General features: G+C 43.4%; 1 protein-coding gene and 1 long non-coding RNA gene across 2 annotated transcripts in view; one reads left to right on the forward strand and one right to left on the reverse strand.

The window, feature by feature from the left end:
* LOC126291444 (uncharacterized) overlaps positions 1-21,685 on the reverse strand; it is a 381,448-nt gene that overhangs the window by 219,628 nt on the left and 140,135 nt on the right. The gene's annotated exons all lie outside the window — the stretch shown is intronic.
* LOC126291594 (uncharacterized) lies at positions 15,659-16,366 on the forward strand. Its single transcript, XR_007551823.1, has 3 exons — positions 15,659-15,762; positions 16,015-16,085; positions 16,338-16,366. It is a non-coding gene; the product is annotated as an uncharacterized LOC126291594 (long non-coding RNA).

Genomic DNA, 21,685 nt, shown 5'->3' on the forward strand with positions numbered 1-21,685 from the left:
CCAACTTTCCCCTGCGCTTGTTTTCTATTGCTCTTCTGAGGTTGTGCAGAGTTTGGCAATACCTTTGAGAGTTTATTGTAGTGCCTCTTTCCAGGAAATCCACAAAAATCACACCTTTTCTGTCCCAAAAGACAGTCGCCACGTGGTTGAAGGCGCAGACGGCCGAATTTTACGACGAAGGAATTTCCAAGCTCATCCATCGCTACGATAAGTGCTTTAATTTAAATGGCAACTATGTAGAAAAGTAGTAGTTAAGTGTGGCTTTCATCTGTATATAATAAAAAATTCCAATACTTTAATTATTTTTAATTCCAAAACGTAATGTACTTTGTGGATAGCCCTCGTATATAACACTAACAGAAAGTTACTTTTGAATACATTGTGGAAGTGAACAGTGATCAATGTGTTCCAAATATTTACTATCAAAAACAGTCTTGATCGCAATTTATTTATTACCGGTTTCGACCACTCTGCTCCCCTCTAGTTAAATACTTGTATACGACTTGTAGGTCTGAAGATGACCACCGTAGTAAACAAATTATGATTAAGTCTGTGTATTACTTTTTTTTCGGCCACAAGTCTTCTGACTGGTTAGATAATTTCCGGAACACAAGTGCTGTTGGCACCTCTGCGCACGCCTGTGTTTATGTATAACTGTCGAGCGTTTCACTGTTGTGTGTCTGTTAGTTATTGTTCGGTGCCGTATTGAGTAGGAGGTTGTGTCGCACAGTCTGCGAATTCCGAATGGTCGAGTTAGAAAAGCAACGTATCTGCATTAAATTTTGCGTGAAACTCAAGAAAACCTTTACAGAGACACGCCAAATCATGCAGGAACCCTATGGCGATGAGTACATGAGCCGTATACGGTGTTGCAAATGGTTCACAGCCGGCCGCAGTGGCCGAGCGGTTCTAGGCGCTTCAGTCCGGAACCGCGCTGCTGCTACGGTCGCAGGTTCGTATCCTGCCTTGGGCATGGGTGTGTGTCACAATAACAGTGACTACCGAGTCCATCGAAGACCACCCAGTAATTGCGGACAGCACTGTTGGAGGGATGGAAGGCCCCACCACAACCTGGTGGCCAGCGTGGCACAACATGCATTGGCGTCCTTGATGATCATACACCCTATTAAGAACCATGTTCCGCCTTTTGTAATGTCCAGGCTACCATGATGAATGGCGGTGATTTTTTAATAAAAGTGTTCTCATGACCAAACGAAACTATTAATCGTCTGGCCATAACTATATGTTCTCTGAGTGCTCCGAGAGGTGGCTCATTGAAAGAAAAATACATGAAATATTAGTTCACTCAGTTACATAAATGAATAAAAATATTTACTTAACTTGATTAAACCCTTTCCCAGGAGTGCCTGATAATGTATAACTGTCATTGGCTATTAAAGTAAGTAACAAACTCTTTTCTTGAGGTACAGTGTTCAATATTTACTGGCCGGCTTGTGTGGCCGAGCGGTTCTAGGCGCTTCAGTCTCGAACCGAACGACAGCTACGGTCGCAGGTTCGAATCCTGCCTCGGGCATGGATGTGTGTGATGTCCTTAGGTTAGTTAGGTTTAAGTAGTTCTAAGTTCTAGGGGACTGATGACCTCACATGTTAAGTCCCTTACTGCTCAGAGCCATTTGAACCATCTGAATGATTCACACGGTTTAAAAATGGGCGGTCGGAAGGTACAGACGACTCTCTTTCCGGACGCCCTTCATCAACCGACGACGCTCATGTCAGGATCCTCAACGAAATAGCGCGTGCCAATCGACAAGTGATTGTCCGAGATACTGCAGAAGAATGTAGCATTTCGGTTGGATCGTGTCATGAAATCCTGACAGCTTCTTGGAATGCATCGTGTTGCCGCCAATGTCGTCCCACGCCCATGAGTCAAGACCAGAAAAACTTTCGCCTCGCAGTCTGCGAAGAGCTTTTGGATCGCGCAAGTGGTGGTGATGAGACGTGGGTCTATGGTTAAGATGTTGGGACCAAGGTTCAATCTTCACAATGGGTCTTAAAAGTTCTCCAAGACGAAAGCAAACTCGTGAAGTCAGGTCGAATGTCAAAGCGATGCTGATAGTTTTCCTTGACTTTGAAGGATTAGTCCATCATGAATTGGTGTCACAGGGACAAACTGTCAATCGGTGGTACTATCGGGGCGTGTTGCGATTCCTGCGAGAAAATGTGAGGAGGAAACGGCCTGAAATGTGGCGAGACAATTCATCGCTCTTTCAACACGATAACGCACATCCACATTCATCCCTGCTGGTGCGTGACTGTTGCACAAAAAACGAAATCACTGTGCTGCCTCAGACATGGCACCGGCAGACTTTTTTTACTTCCTAAGTTGAAAACCACGCTGAAAGAACGGTGATTTGCAACGATAGTCGAGATAGAAGAAAATTCGCAGTCGGAGATTCGCGCGTTTCAGCAAGAAGCGTACCAAGACTGCTTCCGGGACTGTAAACGACGTTGGGAGGAATGCATCAAACGTGGAGGAGAGTATTTCGAAGGAGACCGTGCACAATAAGTAAACGATAAGCGCAGAAAAATTTTGTGGAAAAAGTTTCGAAATTTTTGGAACAGGCTTGACCACAAACGCAAATTGTTATTGTTCTTATAGCGGGTGCTTCAGAAATCAAGGGAGGCGGAGTGTTCGCTGTTACAAGAGGCACCGTATCGAAGCTTCGTACCTCCTAAAGGGAAAGCGGAAAAACATCATCTGCTGCCGGCCGGGGTGGCAGAGCGGTTGTAGGTGCTTCAGTCTGGAACCGCGCGACCGCAACGGTTTAAGTAGTTCTAAGTTCTAAGGGACTGATGACCTCAGAAGTTAAGTCCCATAGTGCTCAGAGCCATTTGAACCATTTTGAACCATCATCTGCTATGTTACAAGGTGGTTGAAAGTTTACGTCGAGTAACTGTGACGGACGGTCATTGAAAAGGACTGTGACGAACAATAAGTGGACAGCTTCAGTAGTCGCTAGAGAACTGAATGTTGCACACGCGAGCTGTCACCACCAGACTGAGACAAGGGGAGCATAAGCAGGAGATCGCAGGGCGAGTTGAAATTTTAAAACCACCCATCAGCGATGCAAATGCCCATAACAGGGAAACGTGATGCCGACGCCATAAAACCTGGATTATGGAGCACTGGTAGAGTCATTCCACTGGGCGAGTCTTGCTGCACACTGCTTCCAACTTCTGTCTGAGTTTAAGTCCCAAGGGTGAATGACGGCGGGGGATCGGTGATGATTTGCGCAGGCATATCGTGGTATTTCATGGGACCCATGGTTTCTCTGCAAGGTAGCATTACTGCCAAAGGAGTATGTGACCATCTTGTTCCTCAACGGTGATGCTGTGTACGATAGCGTCAAAAACAAAACAAATAAATAAATAAATAGTATTTTTTTAGCGTAGTGATCTTGCATTACATCCAGGCTGATAATAGAGTATCATTTTCACATATCTCTTTCTATTTCTGTCACTTCCCAGGGTACCACATATTGTTGTTGTTGTCTTCAGTCCTGAGACTGGTTTGATGCAGCTCTCCATGCTACTCTATCCTGTGCAAGCTTCTTCATTTCCCAGTAACTACTGCAACCTACATCCTTCTGAATCTGCTTAGTGTATTCATCTCTTGGTCTCCCTCTACGATCTTTACCCTCCACGCTGCCCTCCAATGCTAAATTTGTGATCCCTTGATGCCTCAAAACATGTCCAATCAACCGATCCCTTCTTCTAGTCAAGTTGTGCCACAAACTTCTCTTCTCCCCAATCCTATTCAATACTTCCTCATTAGTTACGTGATCTATCCACCTTATCTTCAGCATTCTTTTGTAGCACCACATTTCGAAAGCTTCTATTCTCTTCTTGTCCAACCTAGTTATCGTCCATGTTTCACTTCCATACATGGCTACACTCCAAACAAATACTTTCAGAAACGACTTCCTGATACATAAATCTATATTCGATGTTAACAAATTTCTCTTCTTCAGAAACGCTTTCCTTGCCATTGCCAGTCTACATTTTATATCCTCTCTACTTCGATCAGCATCAGTTATTTTACTTCCTAAATAGCAAAACTCCTTTACTACTTTAAGTGTCTCATTTCCTAATCTAATTCTCTCAGCATCACCCGATTTAATTTGACTACATTCCATTATCACACATTATGCGTCTCAATTTGTACTTACTTCCGAATTTTCTTTTGAGAAACCGTAATGGACAGCGCTTTTGTGATGTAAAACTACTTTTGGAGCACCAATGTATAACAAAGCGCGTTCACTATACGTACGTAACGAACTGTTAATAACCGAATAGCAAAACAACTGTTACGCGGTTAATTCAACAGCCGACAGCTGCTGATTGTACATAAATTTGTCGAATGTTAATTCAAATATGCTAATTAGGCGGGTAAATAACGGTATTCATCACGAGAATTTTGATTTAAATGTTCTGCGCAAATGTCCTCTTTTCGACAAATGCGTGTTCTGCCCAATATAGCCACTTAATTACAGTCCGGAACGTTCGAGTATACCAGGCAGTGTAGCTATGCGGGGTGTGGTCTTTATCGCTGACACACACAATTTGAGTTCTAATGTATTTTGTTGTGACTGTCCTCGGTTTCTTTTCCTTTTTATTATACGGATTACAGTAGCACATCGGCAACTACAATAATTCGCTGCCAATATCTTAACGAATAATTTGAGCTATCATCTCTTACACCCAAAAAGAAATTGCAAAAAAAAAAATTAAAAAAAGTGCAAATATTGCGGGTCGTATAGACTCTTTAGTGGCTCTTCTGAGCTATAGTTCAAGGATATCGCTGCCTTAATTTCTTAACTTTTCGAAGAATATAAAAATGTTGTTTACTTAAAATTAATTCCCATATAACACGTTTTTAAATCGGACTAAAATCCGTAAAATAATATCTGCTAGCCGCATGCACGTCGTTCTGAATATTATTTTTAACACCTATCAAAATGCCTGTCACGTTTATACGGAAAAATTGGGCTGCAAGGAATATATATTGATGCATTAACTGTTCAATCCCGGCTGTTGAGCGAGAAGGCTATGTATCCTTGTAACTTGTCTTCCGTACCAAATGTTATTACGCAGGTTGGTAGCTATGTTACTTCTATCAATAAGTCTCAGTTGAGTTTTAATTTATAGCTATGGTAGATATGGGCGGCCATAGTCACACATTCAAGAGCGCTTGGTGACAGGTGTTTGGGTGCACGAACAACAACACACAGAGCAAACAATGAGATATTATGGGACCATTCCAGGAAAGATTTAATAAACCCCACCGTAAAAAGCAACACTTGTGGACTGGGAAAGACGTGGTTTTGTATTTGGCAGTGTTAATGACGTCGCGGAGTGGAAGGACGAAGACACGAGATGAAACACGTGCCGGAGTCTCTTCCTCAATTGAACAATTTTCCATGAAGTCGACACGTATACTTGCTTCACTCGGTATACCGAGGACAAAAATGTGAAATCACGTGGAAAAATACGTTAAGGTCAGACATTTTCGACCGGCGTTCGTAAAAGCGTTATCGATTACGGACCGGAATGAGCGTGTTTCAGAATGCAGTGTTTTCTTAACTCAATTTCCAAGTGCAGTGACCCTTGCCAAGATTATGTTTTCAGATGAAGGTGCCATTTATCGCAGCTCAACTGCTAGAAATACTGTCGCTGGGGGTGTGAATGGCGTAGATGATTTACACGTGTTACAAACATAATTAATACCTCAGCTTGAGGAAAGGTGCCTCATAGAACGCGTAAGGTTGCAGCAAGGATGAGTGCCTCCTCACTACGCTCTAAAGGACAAGTGTTGAGCCGTCAGTTGATGGGCCACAATTGGGGAGGGATGGTGGATCAGCTGAACCTACTGATACCGGATATCTGCTTCCTTTCATAATGTAATGCTGATGTGTCGTGACATCAGACATGTCTAAACAAAAAGAGAGCAGGACACTGTCAGTATTTCTCTTGCATCTATGTTAGTTTTTTTGAATGTATTTTGTGGTTACAGACAGGCCTGCAGCACAGCCAAGGTCTGGGTTGGGTTGAAAGGTAATCGTTTGGTTGTGTTTTGTCGAAGTGGCATCAAGCGTTTCAGTTAATCGAAATGGCTGGATTTATGGAACACCATAAGGACAACTTAATCATTACTTGCTAGCTTTCATTCCATAGTTCGTTCAGTATAAGAAATTTAATTCAATTCACTCAAAAATGAGCAAGAAATGCTGGATTTGTCAGGCATGACTTCTCGGTAGGACCATCCTATATTTAACAGAAATTTGTGGAGAAAAACCCGAATAAGTAAGGATGTAATGGATGAACATAGGAGGAATATTCTTTGTATTATTTTTTTTTCTTTCTGTACTGTTCATTTTAGTGAGGTATGATTTTCATAAGACAAATAAGAGAACGTAGGCATTCCTGCGTGGAACAAGAATTTGCCTAGAGAAAAGGTTACAACTTCGATTTGAGAATCTGCTTTTTGTAATTGGCAGTCTTCAACTCTTCTGTGATCGTATGAAAATGTTGAGGCCTGTGATTCAGAATCCCATACATATTATTGAATTGTATTTAAATATTTATTTGAAACATTTAGCTGTACTGTTCCTTTAAACAATTTCGTTTTCAGAACCACACATTTAATACTGGTAACCCTTTATAGGTATAGTGGTGTCAGTATAAAAAAGAAGCAGTTTGCTAGAATCTGACTTCAGTGTTGTGAATTGACTCCACTAAGATTTCTGATGGATTGATTTTGGGCTGAAAGTATTCTTCGTGTCTTAACTAGATGAACACCTCTCCTCCCCCCCCCCCCCCCCCCAAACACCACCCCTAGCCCGGAAATAGTCTCATGTTAAGAATCCTACGGAAATGCAGTCCGAAAACCAAGGAAATAGGTTACAGTACACTTGTTCGCCCATTGCTTGAAAACTGTTCGCCACTGTGGGATCCGTACCGGATAGGGTTGACAGAAGAGATAGAGAAGATCCAACGGAAAGCAGCGCGCTTCGCTACAGGATTATTTAGTAATCGCGAAAGCGTTATGGAGATGATAGATAAACTCCAGTGGAAGACTCTGCAAGAGAGGCGCTCAGTAGCTCCGTACGGGCTTTTGTTGAAGTTTCGAGAACATACCTTCACCTAGGAGTCAAGCAGTATATTACTTCCTCCTATGTATATCTCACGAAGAGACCATGAGGATAAAATCAGAGATTAGAGCCCACACAGAGGCATACCGACAATCTTTCTTACCACGAACAATACGAGACTGGAATAGAAGGGAGAACCGATAGAGGTACTCAAGGTACCCTCTGCCACACACCGTCAGGTGGCTTGCGGAGTATGGATGTAGATGTAGATGTAAGGTGCGCGAATTCGAAAATGAACACTTTGCAGGATGGTGGGAAGTTTGTGGTTCATCACCAACACTAGCTCCCTTGAATTTGCTCTGTCCCGCCAGATCACCATACTTGTCGCCAATCGAAAACGCGTTGGATATGGTGAAACAACGGGCGCAGCGCTGTGACCCAATCCCAACTACCACATATGAATATTGGAACCAAGTGAGTGCAGCATAGATGGCTCTACCATAGGAGGCAATTTGGGCCTTATACACGTCGATGCCATCACGCATGGAACAAGTTCTCAGGGCCTGTGGCGGACCCTGTGCTTACTAGGTAACGTGAGTGTATGTAAATAAGTACTTGTTCTAATACAGATCAAATCAATTAGCTTTTGATACTATGTGGTACAGGGACTTCTAGCCCAACCTGTATTATTTATTGCATGCGCCCTGGTTTTTGTTACAAATCATACAAGTTTTTTCACACATTTTAGAAAGTCATAATTAAAAAATTTTAGAGTGATCTATATTGGGTCATGAACGTAGAAATTATTTTATACTTTTTAGTCTGATTTAAAACACGTTATATGGAAGAAATAATTTTTATTTAAGTATTTTGTTAAGCTTTTTAGTTTTGAGGATGTGAAATTTCTCAACGGATTTTAAACATTCCGATGAGATGATTTCATTCTTGCCAACCATTGTGATTATATTATGACAATGATCGGGAATGAGTCAAAGAATCAGCAGAGGCCAGGGGCTGTCAACAGCAGTCAGCTGAGTGTGATCAGGAGGACAATGATAAGAGGATAAAGTGCAAGGGAGATGGCACGGCAGAATAATACAGTCAAAACGAGTAATCCACGAGCGAAAACGTAAAGCAGAGCGAAATGTGGCACAAACCCAGCGGTATGTGACGAGAGTGGTATGACAGCACAGGCAATACACAACTGAAGGCAGAGCCTCAGTACGGCTGTTTTTGTAGTCCGCCGCGAGCAGCAATTGGCCGGCCAAGTAAGCGTGGCCCGGCAGCGTAGCCACGCCAGTGCTGCAAAGACGATACTAGCACTCGCAAATCTAGCAGTGCCGTCAAGCCACCATCGAGTTCCACACATACTGACCAGAACGCATTCCGATACTACCTGCATAGCACACCAGTCTTTCAGGGCAGCCGAGATGTCAGGCGTTACCAACCCCATTTCACCCCCAACCCTACAGGAGCTATATGGGTAAGACGGCCAAATCAGCGAGTTAATATTTAACTGTCATCCAGTTCTGAGTAACTAAAGTCTCTCGCTCATTGGTAAGTTAGTTTTAAATCACTTGCAAAAATTTTACCAGACAGACATATATATCATTTTGGGATTATGAGAATGACTAAAGACATATTAGGGCACGTACATAGGATATCCCCACAAGCGAAAGGAATTGGGCAGAACAATGTTTTTATTCGGTGATGTGCCCTGTGCCACGTGTGTAAAGTGGCCTGCTGAGTATATACAATATCCTAAAGATATTTTTCTCCACAACACACGAAGTAACAAGTGAGATAAGTATTAATTTGGATAGGTAAACGTAAGAAATATTAATGTAATGAGTCAAGAACATGATTCATTATTTTCCAGAGAGTTATAGCACTGACCTATAGTTTCTATCAATTTTAGTTAGAGAGCTAAAAACCCTCAACAATGTGATGCGACATGTACTTCATAATGGACTATGTTCAAATGGATTCTCGTCCGAATGCTGTTTAGACGGTGTATTGAGTCGCTCCTTCAGGACAAGGCGCACTTGTTCGAACACTTCACTTAGATAAACATTCCACCGGCTGATCATCCCTCTCAAAAACAGCTAATTATGAACATGTTGTTTCCATCCCTAAAACTTTGCAAGATCTACTGCTCTCATTAAAATTAGAAATTTAACTTAGATTTATTAGTACACAATTGGTTTAAACATAACAGCTACATGTTAGAGAAAATTGCTGGTTGCTATAGCTCTGTGTAAAATAAGTAAATAAACGATGTTCATAACTCTGTCGGAAGGATAATATTTCTTACCTGGAGTCACGTAAATAGTACTTGTTTCATTTATTATTTTGTAAATTAAGAGGAAAACAATTTTTATGAAACACACTGGATGCATAAGTAGATGTAAAAGTGCTACCGCAGAAAGATACTGACAAACAGAAACTTGAGGGTACGTAACGTGTTCTGGACAAAAATTAATGTTTGAAACGAATAGCACGATTTGAAACAATTAAATTTATTACTAGGAACATATTTTGTAGCCCTTTGGGCTTTGCCGGTGCTATCATACGCCGAATTAAAATCCATATTTAATTTTATTGCGACCCTGTGACACAGAATTTATCTATGAAAATATCCACATATACAATAAAAGGACGAGAATAAAAGGGCATGACACAATATTATCGTCTTTGTCTGGACAGCAAATTCTTTATCAATTCTACATGGTAAACTTCTCTTTGTTTTCAACACGAAGTGAAGAGAAGCTTTTGCAATCAATTTCATTGGCGTGTTTCATGATTTTCTTAATGCGTTACGTGGATACGAAGACCTTACAAGGCGAGTAGAAGACATAGTCTTGACCTGGAAAGATAATCATTACAAATAACCTTTCCTAAAGTTGTTATTGTTTAAGTGATTTCTTTGAAAGACAAGTAACCACGATTCACTTGTTCTGATCTCCCCAAATAGCAATTCTTGTTCTCTTCTAGTGGACTCTGTTCCTCACAATAGTACACCTAGATTTACATCTACTCTATGAACCACTACAAGGTACATGGGAACGGCTACTTTCCGTTGTACTAGTTACTAGGTTTTCGTCCTGCTACATTCGCGTATGCAACGTCTCTGTGCGTGTTTCAATTTTTCTGTTCCTAGTTTCTACAGGAGTGGTAGCAGGGGCCTTTACTAGATTATCCACTTAGTACTTGTTCTTCGAACTTTGTAGCTAGGCCTGCTTGCGACTGACATCTTTCTCCAAATGAGTTTAATTTCAGGTTTTTTGCCTTTTCCGTGGAGCTTTTTCGTGGGTCAAACAAAGCCGTGATCCAGAATGTATTTTTCACTCTGCAGCGGAGTGTCCGCTGATATTAAACATCCTGGCAGATTAAAACTGTATGGCCGACCGCGATTGAACTTGGGACCTTTGTCTTTTGCGGGCAAGAGCTCTAACATATGAGCTACCCATCCAAGACTCACGCCCCGTCCTCACACCCTTCCCTCCGCCAGTATCTCATCTCCTACCATGGGAAGTGGGTCGTGAGGCGTACTTGGGTAGTTTATATGTACACTATGTAATCAAAAGATTGCGGACACCTCGCTGAAAATGACTTACAAGTTCTTGGCGCCCTCCATCGGTAATGCTGGAATTCAATAAGGTGTTGGTCCACCTTTAGGCTTGATGGCAGGTTCCGTCTCGCAGGCATACGTTCAATCAGGTGCTAGAAGGTTTCTTGGGGAATGTCAGCCCATTCTTCACGGAGTGGTGCACTGAGCAGAGGTATCGATGTCGGTCGGTGAGGCCTGGCACGAAGACGGCGTTCCAAAACATCCCAAAGGTGTTCCATAGCATTCAGGTCAGTACTCTGTGGAGGCCAGTCCATTACAGAGATGTTATTTTCGTACAACCACTCCGCCACAGCCCGTGCATTATGAACAGGCGCTCGATAGTGTTGTAAGATGCAACCGCCATCCCCAAATTTTTCTGCAACAGTGGGGAGCAAGAAGGTGCTTAAAACATCAGTGTAGGCCTATGCTGTGATAGTGCCACGCAAAACAACAAGGGGTGCAAGCCCCCTCCATGAAAAATACGACCACACCTTAAAACCACCGGCTCCGAATTTTACTGTTGGCACTACACATGCTGACAGCGAACGTTAGTAGGACATTCGCCATACCCACACCCTCCCATCGGATCGCCACATTGTGTACCGCGATTCGTTACACCACACAACGTTTTTCCACTGTTCAATCGTCCAATGTTTACGCTCCTTAGACCAAGCGAGGCGTCGTTTGGCATTTAACTTCGTGATGTGTGGCATATGAGCAGTCGTTCGACCATGAAATCCAAGTTTTCTCAACTCCCGCCCAACTGTCATAGTACTTGCAGTGGACCGTGATGCAGTTTGGAATTCCTGTGTGATGGTCTGGATAGGTGTCTGCCTACTACAGATTACGACCCTCTTCAACTGTCGGAGGTATCTGTCAGTCAACAGATGAAGTCGGCTTTTTTACCGTAAGTGTCCACTATCACATCGAAAACAGTGGACCTAGGGATGTTTAGGAGTGTGGAAATCTCGCGTACAGCCGTACGACACAAGTGACACCCAATCACTTGACCACGTTCGAAGTCCGTGAGATCAGCACAACGCCCCACTCTGCTCTTTCACGATGTCTTATGACTACTGAAGCCGCTAATATGGAGTACCTGGCAGTAGGCGGCAGTACAATGCACCTAATTTGAAAAAGTATGTTTTTGGGAGTGTCCGGATACTTTTGATCACAAAGTGTAGACTGAAGGTTCAAATGGTTCAAATGGCTCTGAGCATTGTGGGTCGAAGGGTCCCACATGCTTTACTTACTACTGAGGTTATATGATCGTTCCACTTAATATACCCACAAATTGTTACACAGAGGAACTTGAAAAAGTGACTCAATTCACAAATCATAAGATACCCTTAGCACCTTGGTGTCACCCTTGACCGCCCCCTTTCATACAGAATACATCTTGAATATACTGCCGTCAAGATAAAAATTAGAAACAATATTATTTAAAAAATTGCATGGAATGAGATGGGGAGCTTCAGAACACATCATCCACTGCGCTGGTCTTCTCAGCAGCCGAGTATTGTGCACCATTATGGCCAAACAGCTGCCAGACCAACTTGGACGACGCCCAGTTGAACCACACTATGCGGTTAACAGCTGGCGCAACCCAATCATCACCGATTTATTGGCTTCCTCTGCTGAGCAACATCTATCCATCCGCAATCCGCGGAAGCGAGGTCTCGCATAGGGAATACCGCAAGCTACAGGATAGCCTGGAATTACCCATATAAGAAGACATATCAAGTTTATGACAGACTCCGTTCAAGAAACGCACCATTACGACAAGCAGAACAGCTAGGTGCCAGTAAATACTGGGGTTTGAGACCTGTGGGACCAGAGCTGTCAACTTATTGAAAATTCTGGAGAGCGTGAGTGATTCCTAAAGTGTAACTGTGACACTGCTGGCACAGAACTGGACAGGAAACTGACGGTCAAATTGAACGCTGGGCATGGTTGATGCTCACACTCTCTTTACAAATGGGGTGCTACGGACTCTCTAGTTTGTGTTCAAATGTTCTAATGTGTGAATTCCTAAGGGACCAAACTACTGATGTCATCGGCCCCTAAACTTTCACACTCCTTAAACTAACTTATACTAAGAACAACGCACACATCCATGCCCGAAAGAGGATTCTAGCCTCCGGCGGAAGGGGCCGGGCGATCCGTGACATGGCACCTCAAACCGCGCGGCCACTCATCGCGGATCCGGTTTGTGACTGTGGGGCTCCGAACCAGACAATCAAGGACATTAGAGATGAATGCCCCTTGCGTTCCTACCAGGGGAGTTGGAGCGACCTCATGAAAGGTGATGATACGGCTCGTATATGGATTAGGAACCTAGATATCGACATTTAGTTAGGTTTACATGTTTGTATTCCTGTTGTATATATACTAATGTCATATACCTGTAATTTTAAACTGCATGTGAGCCATACGAATAAATAAATAAAAATCAGCTTTTTGCTAAGGGTTCAGCTTTACATTTATGAACATTTGAAGCAGAATGCCACACTTCTGCTCCGTGTAATGAAAGGCAGCTCTCTGTAAACGTGGATAAATGTACGATAATGAACCTCATAATAGCCGTTCACTAGATTAGTGAACGCCTTGAGCACGTCATTTCATTAACATGTTTAACTGTAATGCAAAGAAGCGATAACAAAGTGCAACAGTTAAATGAGAATCTTAGGAAGAATGGAAAGGTTAAACATAGGGGTCCAGAATTCGAGGGAGACTGCGGGACAGTTACGCTTCCTCTGTCGTTTTTGTCGTGTAGGTACCATGACAGAAAGATGAGAGAGAAAAGGGTAAGTACAGAATAGACAGGGTATAACCAAATTCCCTTTACACACACTGAGGACTTATAGTGGGGACCAAGACGGTTAAGTTTAGCATAGGAACTGAAGTCTGAAATGTACCGTTTCCCCGCTTCCAGCAAAATACCACAATACAGGTTCAAACCTCTCGCATCTTCAACGCCACTGACTAGGTAATGCTGGCCACTGTGACCCAGCGGTCCGGAACCGCGCTGCTGCTACGGTCGCAGGTTCGAATCCTGCCTCGGGCATGTATGTGTGTGGTGTCCTTAGGTTAGTTAGCTTTAAGTAGTTCTACGTCTATGGGACTGATGACCTCAGATGTTAAGTCCCATAGTGCTCAGAGCCATATGAACCATATTTGACTACTATTCACCGATCATGTAATGTGCCATGCCCATTACAGGTTTGTTTACATGCCGTTCAGTTGAGTTTGTGATCTGCCCACAGGCTTGTACCTAATGTTGCGCTTGTGGTCTTTGTTCATACTGTATGGTACTTAATCATTCACTGCAGTACACAATGCAACCTGAATGTACATTTCACTTTTAGTGGTTTCTGCACCTACATCTACATTTATACTCCGCAAGCCACCCAACGGTATGCGGCAGAGGGCACTTCACGTGCCCCTGTCATTACCTCTCTTTTCTGTTCCAGTCGCGTATGGTACGCGGGAAGAACGACTGCCGGAAAGCCTCTGTGCGCGCTCGAATCTCTCAAATTTTACATTCGTGATCTCCTCGGGACGTATAAGTAGGGGGAAGAAATATATTCGACACCTCATCCAGAAACGCACACTCTCGAAACTTGGACAACAAGCTACACCGCGATGCAGAGCGCCTCTCTTGCAGAGTCTGCCACTCGAGTTTCCTAAACACCTCCTTAACTCTACCACGGTTACCAAATAAACCTGTGACGAAACACGCCGCTCTTCTTTGGATCTTCTCTATCTCCTCCGACCCCGTACGGATCCCACACTAATGATCAATATTCAAGTATAGGTCAAACGAGTGTTTTTTAAGAGTTTGTTTTGTAGGTGTTTGCTCTTGACGATCGCGAACTACACTTTTGAGGAATATATCGACATGATGATACAGTATGGCGAATCTCGGTGCAATAAGAGGGGTGGTTCAAATGACTCTGAGCACTATGGGACTTAACATTTGAGGTTATCAGTCGTCTAGAACTTAGAACTACTTAAACCTAACTAACCTAACGACATCACACACATCCATGCCCGAGGCAGGATTCGAACCTGCGACCGTAGCGGTCACGCGGTTCCAGACTGTTGCGCCTAGAGCCGCACTGCCACATCGGCCGGCAATAAGAGGGATGTTCGTCAGTTGTATGCGGAGCGTTTTCCGCACAGCCAGACACCTTCGCAGCGGTGCAGAGGCGGGCCTTGGGAGCCGGGTGCATTCACCACCAGCAGGACCCACTGCGGTGCTCCAAGATGGGGCCAAACATCCAAATTTGAGGTGGCTGTGCTCCACGCAGCGGAAGAGGACTCGAAGGGTGCAGAAGCATAACAGGTAGACTGAATGTGCATCACCAAACTGCCTGGCGTGTTCTTCGTGAGCAGCAGCTACGCCGGTAGCACCCCCACAAGATACACGCAATGCAGCCACAGGGCTTTGCGTCACACTTTTGCAGGTGGTTCTTGCACCGATGTGCAGACGACTTCCCGGTGTGGATCTTTTTCACGGATGAAGCCAAGTTGACCAGGGAAGATGCTCTCAATTCCCACAACACTGATGTGTCGGCTGTTGAAAAGCCGCATGCTGCGCGGGCCCATGGGTTTCAGGAATGATACGGCCTCGCAACATTTGGGTGCGGTTCCTCGATAGAAGTGTGACTGCACCATACATTCTTCCACCAGGTCCCCACGGGTGCCACGTAATCCGATTCCTTGATGGCGTACTGCATGCGCTCTTGAAAAATGTGTCACTGCATTTACATCAAAACATGTGGTCCCAGCACGATGGAGCACCACCTCAGTGTTCACGTGTGGTCCACACAAACGATTCGCGCAACTGTAGATAGGTTGTGGTGGTCGATTGTTTGACCTGAACGTTCTCTCGACTTGGAACCGCTGGACTACTTCCTATGAGATCACACGGAAGCCTTGATTTACGAGATTCCTGTAACATCCTAGGAAGACCTACTGGGCCGGGTTATGGCTGAGGTGGATGCTGAAGGACCAGCATCCAAAACACGTACGGAGGTGTCCTATCTGTAATGACGTCGTACTTGTAAGTGGACAAGCAGCAAGGCACAGAGGGCAACTGTAGATAGGTTGTGGTGGTCGATTGTTTGACCTCAACGTTCTCTCGACTTGGAACCGCTGGACTACTTCCTGTGAGATCACACGGAAGCCTTGATTTACGAGATTCCTGTAACATCCTAGGAAGACCTACTGGGCCGGGTTATGGCTGATGTGGATGCTGAAGGACCAGCATCCAAAACACGTACGGAGGTGTCCTACCTGTAATGACGTCGTACTTGTAAGTGGACAAGCAGCAAGGCGCAGAGGGCAACTGTAGATAGGTTGTGGTGGTCGACTGTTTGACCTGAACGTTCTCTCGACTTGGAACCGCTGGACTACTTCCTATGAGATCACACGGAAGCCTTGATTTACGAGATTCCTGTAACATCCTAGGAAGACCTACTGGGCCGGGTTATGGCTGAGGTGGATGCTGAAGGACCAGCATCCAAAACACGTACGGAGGTGTCCTATCTGTAATGACGTCGTACTTGTAAGTGGACAAGCAGCAAGGCGCAGAGGGCAACTGTAGATAGGTTGTGGTGGTCGATTGTTTGACCTCAACGTTCTCTCGACTTGGAACCGCTGGACTACTTCCTGTGAGATCACACGGAAGCCTTGATTTACGAGATTCCTGTAACATCCTAGGAAGACCTACTGGGCCGGGTTATGGCTGAGGTGGATGCTGAAGGACCAGCATCCAAAACACGTACGGAGGTGTCCTATCTGTAATGACGTCGTACTTGTAAGTGGACAAGCAGCAAGGCGCAGAGGGCAACTGTAGATAGGTTGTGGTGGTCGATTGTTTGACCTCAACGTTCTCTCGACTTGGAACCGCTGGACTACTTCCTGTGAGATCACACGGAAGCCTTGATTTACGAGATTCCTGTAACATCCTAGGAAGACCTACTGGGCCGGGTTATGGCTGTGGTGGATGCTGAAGGACCAGCATCCAAAACACGTACGGAGGTGTCCTACCAGTAATGACGTCGTACTTGTAAGTGGACAAGCAGCAAGGCGCAGAGGGCAACTGTAGATAGGTTGTGGTGGTCGATTGTTTGACCTCAACGTTCTCTCGACTTGGAACCGCTGGACTACTTCCTGTGAGATCACACGGAAGCCTTGATTTACGAGATTCCTGTAACATCCTAGGAAGACCTACTGGGCCGGGTTATGGCTGAGGTGGATGCTGAAGGACCAGCATCCAAAACACGTACGGAGGTGTCCGACCTGTAATGACGTCGTACTTGTAAGTGGACAAGCAGCAAGGCGCAGAGGGCAACGTGTGTTGTGGTATTTTGCATATAGTCGGAAAACAGTAAATTTTAGGGGATGTGTTCCTATGCTAAACACAACCGTCGTGGATCCCACAACCACTCGTCTAAGTCTGTAAAGAGAATTTAGTTACACCCTGCATAGATAGTGATGTTTTCATCGCTCAATACGCATACTCAATAGGACATAAAATCGAAAATACAGTATATACGAAATACCCCCCCCCCCCCCAACCATGCACTGTGCAGTGACTTCCGGAATATACAAGGGTGGTTTGGAAAATCTGATAAATATCCGTGAAAGAATGGATCAGCTCTGTTGCGCCTTCATTGTCGATAAGATTGACCATTCGAACAAGGAAACCTCCCCATCGCAACCCCCTCAGATTTAGTTATAAGTTGGCACAGTGGATAGGCCTTGAAAGACTGAACACAGATCAATCGAGAAAACAGGAAGAAGTTGTGTGCGAGGTGGGTGCCGCGGCTGCTCACAGTCGACCGAAAGCGCATCCGGTACATCGTTTCCACACAATGTGTCGTGATATTTAATCACATACTGAAAGACTGTTTGCGCCAGTTTCTGACCGTTGATGAACCTGGATCCATCATTACACACCAGAGTCAAAACGGTAATCAAAACAATAGACGAAAGCTGGCGTTACTGCACCGAAGCTGGTTAAGACAATGGGCCACTGGTTTTTGGAATTCCCAAGGCATTATCCTCAGAGATTAATTGGAAAAATGCAGAACCATAACAGCTCCCACTTCATTGTGGGATCGTTTCAAACTTGCGTTGGCTAAAAAAACGACCAAGGTTGGCAGACACAAAAGTGCCCTTTCAGCACATTAATGCACCATCTCACACATCAGCGATGACAATGGCGAAAGATCATTAACTGGGCTGTGAACCGGCTCCTAATTCACCTGGTTTGCCAGACTTAGCCCCAAATGACTTCTTCCTGTTCCGTAACTTGAAACTATGGCTTGCTGAGAAGAAATTTTCATCAAATTAGAAAGTGATAGTTACAGTCAACGAGTATTTTGCAGAATTTGACAGAACCTATTTATCTGACGGGATGAGAATTCTGGAGGATCGCTGGACCAAGCGTATATCAAACCACCCTCGTATAAGTAGTTGTGGTCAGAATACACGTTGTTTCGATATCTTCTTCACAGTATGTTATTTTCTTTTCTTCTAACTTGTTTGGTCTCCTGCAACTACTAAGGTTTTTATTTTTCTAAATCTGAACAATGAACTTCGATTCTTGATATTTTTTATTAACCTTAAGATGGACTCACGTACACCTCCCTCCCCCTCCCATCCCCTTGTATTGTCCCAGGAATCGAGTGGACATCATAGTGTAATCCGTCAACGAATTGTATTTTCGACGTAACTGCATTGTTAAATTCAGAACACCGTTGTTGGGCTCGCAAGACCGAATGTTTCGAACCAGTAGATTTATTGCAGGGCAATTACGCACACACGTAAAATCTATTTCTGAATCATTCTTTACCGCAAGCAGCGCGCAGTTCTAGCATAACAGATACTTGTGTTGTGGCGCGTTGCAAGCTTTACTCACGGTCCAACTGCATGCAGTGAATGAGGTAACAGCAGATGGACTCACCTGTAACAGAAGAGCGGAAAAATCACTTACAGATGAAACACAAGGCATAGTTAAAGAGCACAAATTATCAGTACAGTTAGATGTCCACTGAGTTGGCAAAACTGCTTGACTGACACCCTGTTTAAATATTTTTCACATAGACTCTGCTTCCTATTCCATCAAATACTCACACGAGCAATTTGTTAATCGGTGCTCAGTTGAATTTGTATTCTTGACTGGGTTGTTCGTCCGGAGATACTGCTGAAGACATTCGCCGTTCCGTAAAGACTGAGAACAGCAGTACGACAGTGTGGTGGAATCCCGGTATGGACGACAGCATTCGCTAATGACATTGCTATCATCCGTGAGATTGGGCAATCATTGCACGGTATGTTGAATAGAATGAGCAGTCTAATGAGCATAGACGGATAGTAAATAAAAGAAAGAGGAAATTTAGAACCCAAGAAGAACAATGTGGATTCACGGCTGGGAGATCGTGTATTTTCACATTACGACAGATTTTGGAGAAACATAGGGAAAAATAAAAAATATAGGATTAATTTTCATAGATCTAGAAAAAGCGTATGATACTGTTCCAATAAAATTACTTTGGAGAGCACTACATAGGGCAAACATAAATCCTTCCTTGACTAAACTAATATAACAGATGTATAAAACTAACATTTGCCAAGTGAAAGTTGGTAATAAACTTTCACAGAAATTTAGAACAAGCAAAGGCCTTTTACAGGGCTGCCCCATGTCACCATCATTATTTAAAACCTATATAGATATTAGCCTTAGAACATGGCCTCGTAAATGTAATAGTTTGGGATTGGAAATAAGATATGGAATTTACCTATATCATTTATTGTTTGCTGATGATCAAGATGGAGAGGATGCAAACTATATGTGCAAACAACTAGCAGTAGCATACAAAACGGGTTTGAAGATTAATTACCAAAAAACAGAATACTTGACTAATGATTCAGTTGAGCTATACATTGAAAGAAAGAAAATCAAAAAGATAAACACTTTCTGTTATTTGGGATTCATTTTAGAAATCGAGGGAAAATCAGAGTCAGAAATCAATACGAGAGTTAGTAGCGGACGGAAGTTCACTGGGATGCTTAGTCTTATGGAGCAGGAATGTAATGAGCAGAAGTAAAAAATTAATATACAAATCCATATTAGAGAGTGTGGTTCTGTATGGAACGGAGACCTGGACAATTGACACGAAGCACATTAAAAAATTACGAGCTCTAGAGATGGACTTCTGGAGAAGATCGGCAAGAATCTCCAGGAAAGAAAGGTAAGGAACACCGAAATAATAAGGAGAATGGAATTATAAGAAAGAATATATGACGTAATGGATAGGAAGAAATTACAGTGGTACGGGCACGTACGACGAATGGAGAAAACGAGAATACCAAAATTGATACTGGAGTGGGAACCGAAGGGGAGAAGAAGAAGAGGACGACCTATGACCACCTGGCTCCAAAATGTACAGCACACAGTGAGGAGAATGGGCGCAGAGTAAGAGGACACACAAGATCGAAACGCCTGGAGGAATATTTTGAGAATATAGTTTAAGAACGGTTATTCTTTGTATTGTAATTTCCGAGTAAATTATCATGTTGGAGATAAGCCTCTGTTATGAGGAAAAGCTCAAAATAAAAAATATAAAAAAATTGAGGAGCAGCAGGAATGAGATTATTATTGACGAACACAGTGTCAAGATTGGGGGCCACGAAGAAGTGAAGGAAGTCTGCTACTTCAGAAGCAAAATAACACATGACCGACGTGGCAAGGAGAAAATATGGTCTACACAAGCGTAGGAAAAGGGGATAATACATATTCCCGACATACTGCCGGTTATAACAGCGACCAACACAATCAGAAAAATATTATTTGTTTCATTCTATAGTCTCATTGTTTGCTCTGAATACTCGCTAACAAGTCCACTACAAATAATGAAAGCTATCGAAAGGCAAGACATTATCTTAGGATACGGCGACCTAGAAAAAGGGTTTAGCAATGTAAAAAGGTGCAAGATGTTTAAAATACTAAGAAAATTTGTGTACTTCAAAATGAAAGATGCAGAAAATACAATGTGTACAATAACCAGGAAGAAACAATGAGAACGGAAGACAGAGTGCCCGGACTAAATTAAGGAAGACAATAGAAGAAAATTTCAGGAGCGGATTTAAAATTCGGGGCGCTAGGGTAACAACGATATGACACTGGTACAGTACATCCACATGAAAACGAGGAAATGTTGAACACAATGAACAGGCTACCGAGAACTGAATATGCACTGAGAATTAATGGGAGAAAGATGAAAGCAATGGCGAGTAGAAGAGATTGAAGATTAAGATGGAGGGGGGACGACGCCTTAGAAGAACTGAAGGATTTGCGCTACACTGGAATTTAAAAATAACCCGTAGAGGATAAAGAGAGGACAACACGAGATCCAAATTAGCACAGGGAAAAAAGAGAGCATTCTTCTTCAATTAGATTCCAACATATGTCTTAATTACGAGTAGATTAAGAAAATTCTAAGAATGTACGTCCGAAGAGTAGTCGCAATGAGGTATTGTGGGAAAGCCGGAAAAGTAGAAAATCAAAGCGTATGAGGAGTGGAGTTACAGAAGGATGTTGAAAATTAAGTATACTGTTACGATAACGATCTGTAGAACAGGCGAGAAAAGAGACGTACTCATAACATTCAGAAGAGAAGAACGGAAATGAGATGTGTTAAGATATCAGAGGATAACTTCAATGGTACTTGAGAGCGCTATACGTGTTAAAATGTCAACGGTTAACGTCCACAGTAACTGAGGGAGAAGTAGGAGAAGACAGAGATTGAAATACATACGCAAAAAATATCTGAGGATGTAGGTTGCAAGGGCTATTCTGAGATGAAGAGGTTGGCACAGGAGAGGAATTCGTGGTGGGCTGCATCAAACTAGTCAGAAAGCTGACTAAAGAGAGACTAAGTTGCCTCGG

Source organism: Schistocerca gregaria, chromosome 9 (genome assembly GCF_023897955.1).
Source record: "Schistocerca gregaria isolate iqSchGreg1 chromosome 9, iqSchGreg1.2, whole genome shotgun sequence".
Lineage (NCBI taxonomy): Eukaryota > Metazoa > Arthropoda > Insecta > Orthoptera > Acrididae > Schistocerca > Schistocerca gregaria.